Source organism: Triticum aestivum, chromosome 6B, assembly GCF_018294505.1.
Source record: "Triticum aestivum cultivar Chinese Spring chromosome 6B, IWGSC CS RefSeq v2.1, whole genome shotgun sequence".
In the NCBI taxonomy this organism is placed as follows: Eukaryota; Viridiplantae; Streptophyta; class Magnoliopsida; order Poales; family Poaceae; genus Triticum; species Triticum aestivum.
Genome location: NC_057810.1, coordinates 468,545,173 through 468,549,430, shown reverse-complemented (window position 1 = coordinate 468,549,430; position 4,258 = coordinate 468,545,173).

The window sequence follows — 4,258 nt, the reverse complement described above, 5'->3', positions numbered from 1 at the left end:
CAACGAGGAGCAGAAGGAAATGACAAGTGATTTTCAGCAAGGTAATGTCTGCAAGTGCTAAAATTGCAAGTAGCGAAGTAGTTTGATAGCAAGATAATTTGTAACGAGCAAGTAACGACAGTGATAACAAAAGTGCAGAAAGGTAGCCCAATCCTTTTGAGGCAAAGGACAGGCCAAAACGGTTTCTTATGATAAGCAAAGTGTTCTTGAGGGTACACGGAAATTTCATCTAGTCACTTTCATCGTGTTGGCTTAATTCGTGTTTGGTACTTTGATAATTTGATATGTGGGTGGATCGGTGCTTAGGTGATGTTCTTACTTGAACAAACTTCCTACTTATGATTAACCCTCTCTCAAGCATCCACAACTACTAGAAAAGTATTAAGAATAAATTCTAACCATAGCATTAAACTTTTGGATCCAATCGGTCCCTTACAGAATTGCGCATAAATTGGGGTTTAAGCTTTTGTCACTCTCGCAACCCACCATCTAATAACTACTCCACAATGCATTCCCTTAGGCCCAAATATGGAGAAGTGTCATGTAGTCGACGTTCACATGACACCACTAAGAGAATGACAACATACATATCATCAAAATATCGAACACATATGAAGTTCACATGATTACTTGCGACATGATTTCTCCCGTGACCTCAAGAACGAAAGTAACTACTCACAAATGATAAACATGCTCAAGATCAGAGGGGTATTAAATATCATAATGGATCTGAACATATAATCTTCCACCAAATAAACCATATAGTAATCAACTACAAGATGTAATCAACACTACTAGTCACCCACAAGCACCAATCTATAGTTTTGGTACAAAGATTGAGCACAAGAGATGAACTAGGGTTTGAGAGGAGTTGGTAATATTGAAGATGTTGATGAAGATAGCCCTCCACAAGATGGGATAGTTGTTGGTGATGATTATGATGATGATTTCCCCCTTCGCGAGGGAAGTTCCCCCAGCGGAATCGCTCCGCCGGAGGGCAAAAGTGCTCCTGCCCAAGTTCTTCCTCGAGGCAGCGGCGCTTCGTCCCGAAAGTCCTCCTCTCATTTTTTTCTAGGTCAAAATGACTTATATACTAGAAGATGGGCACCGGAGGTGGGCCGAGGAGGGTAGTACCCACCAGGGCGCGCCTGGGCCTCCTAGCGCGCCCAGGTGGGTTGTGCCCACCTGGTGGCCCCCCTCTAGTACTTATTTTCTCCAATATTTATTACATATTCCATAAAAAATCCTCAGGAAGTTTCAGCTCATTTGGAGTTGTGCAGAATAGGTAGCTTGATGTAGCTTTTTAGGTCCAGATTTCTAGCTGCCGGAATTCTCCCCCTTGGTACTTACCTTGCATATTATGAGAGAAAAGGCATTAGAATTACTCCAAAAGCATTACTATACAATAAAACAACATTAATAACAGTAGGAAAACATGATGCAAAATGGACGTATCAACTCCCCCAACCTTAGACCTCGCTTGTCCTCAAGCAAAAACCGAAATGGAAAAACATGCCCACATGCTTAGAGAGAGAGGTGTCGATAAAAAAAATACGGACATAGCAGCATCATGTGACTTATTATAACAACAACAAACTTTAACATAAAACTTTTATCATAGAGCTTTTATCATAGACTTCCCATGAACAAGTGACAATTCATCCCAACATCAAATTATAAAGCATCAACTCTATTGGAAACCAACAAACTATGTTCTTAGTCAACTTTGCAACTACAATTCATCATCTTTTCAGGAAGGGTCACGTATCGGAGCCTTTAGCCAAGTCCACATACTCGACCATCATTTAGTCTTCTATAATTGCTAACACTCACCACGTACACATGAGCAAAACGTTTCAACCAGACACATAGAAAGATAGGGGCTTATATTTTTGCCTCCCAACGCACTCACCTCAAGGATGATGTCAACAATAATAACTCATGATACCCATATTCAACTGGATATATGTTCCTATATCTTTCCTCGCCACATATTGCTTGCCAAAGGAGAAAAAAAGGAATAGAGGGAAAACTTTGACTCTTGCATAAAAGTAAGTACATGAAAGTAAAAGATAGGCCCTTCACAGAGGGAAGCAGAGGTTGACATGCACTTTTTGTTTGTATGCTCAACCCCTTACGTAAGAGAACGTCACGTTATATTGCCCCTTGTGATGGCAACCTTTATTATGTAGTCTGTCTCTTTTATTCTTCACCATCACAAGTTCGTACAACGCTCAATTTTCCCTTACACTAAATGATCTCACACTTTTAGAAGCAATTTTTATTGCCCTTTTTGCACCGATGACAACTTACTTGAAGGATCTTATTGAATCCATAGGTGGGTATGGTGGACTCTCAAACAAGATAGGGTTTAAGGGTTTTGGATGCACAAGTAGTATCTCTACTTAGTGTGGAGTTTTTGGCTAGCAAAGATAGGGGAAAGCACCACATGTTGAAGGATTTATGACAATATAAATTCTATGTGAATATGAACAAACATAAATCATTAACTTGTCTTCCTTGTCCAACGTCAACAATTTTGGCATATAATATTTTGATGGGTGCTCACAATCATAAAAGATTTCCATGATAGTATATTTATATGTGAATATTCTCTTCCCTTATTAATTCTTTCATGTGTTGCATCATTGACCAATGCTATGTTTGTCAATCTACAATAAAATTTTCTACTTATACTTTTCCTTGTGTAATGTCATCACTTACCATAAGATTAGCATATGATCTTTTTCTTTTATTTCCTTTCTTTTTATTGAAACAAGAAAAGTAAAGAATGCAAAACTCAAACTAAACTTTATTATATATCTCGCACACGATTACAAGGATTGATCACTAAGCAAACTCACAAAAATAAAGGATCAAGCTAAACTTCTATTCATCTAATAGCAAAAGATAACCATGGATGGAACTAAGAAAGTAAAGGCAAAAGCTAGTGGAGATGATACGATACCGAGGCACCTCCCCCAAGCTTGGTGGAAGCCAAGGGGAGTGCCCATACCCAATACTCAGTTTTCTTTTGGTGGCGATGAAGAAGGTGGTGGTGATGAAGTAGAAGGTTTCTTGTCCTCGGGTTTCCACGGCAGAGGCTCACCATCATAAGAGGAGGAGTGAGTCTCTCGGATCCTGCAACTGGCAGCCAAACTCATATCTTTAAACCTTGCCTCATATTCAAAGACTGTCTTTGAAGGTCGTGGATCTCACTGTGGAGGAAGTTGATTTGATCGTTGAGGGAGAAGATGATGTCCTTTACGGGCTTGCCATCCACCTTGAGATCACGGGTATAGTCCGCGATCATGAGGTGATTGGCATTGAGTCCACGCTCCACCATCCCCTTGCACTTGAAGATTTCCTGCTCCATAGCTCCAAGCCTGGCCTCCACGGATTCAGTCCCCTTGGGTCCTTGTACATCGCGGATGTGCAGCACCCCAACGCGCATCTGAATAGCTTGAGGGTGATGCATCACCTCCCGTGGATATGGGTTGATGACGTTGTCGAAGAACTTGTCCTTGGAGGAGCTTGAAGCGACCATGATAGATTGGATCTGACAGAAATAGCAAGAAAAGAAAATAGGAGATTTCTTCGCGATACAGAGGTTAACAGGTTCGGGAGGTATATATAGATTTTTTTTTATCTTGGGGAACAAGCAGAACAGAAGAAAAACAGAGTCCGGAAAGTACTCGAGGTGGGCCAACCCACCTGGGCACACCAGGCATGCCTGGCGCGCCCTGGTGTATCGTGCCCACTAGGGTCACTTTCCTGGAAATTTCTTATTTTCCTAATTTTCTAATTATTCCAAAACTGACAAAAAAATATTTTTGCGGATTTTTTGGAGTCCATTTACTTACCGTATCACGTACCTCCCTTTTTTCATGATTCTGGAGGGTCCCAGAAGGTTTCCTTTATGTATTCTTTCGGTGTCAAAGTTTGGATAATATTGCTTTCAACATTAATGGGTGTACCTGAGATATAGTGTTTTATTCGTTGCCCATTGACAACCTTCGGGTTAGTCCCTTCGGCATTATTTATTTTGATAGCTCCGGATCAATAGACCTCCTCGATGACATAGGGTCCTTCCCATTTGGAGAGGAGTTTTCCTACAAAGAATCTGAAATGAGAGTTGTACAAAAAGAACATATTCTCCAACTTTGAACTCACGCTTTTGGATTCTTTTGTCATGCCATCTTTAACTTTTTCTTTGAACAATTTTGCATTTTCGTAAGCCTGGGTTCTCCATTCATCT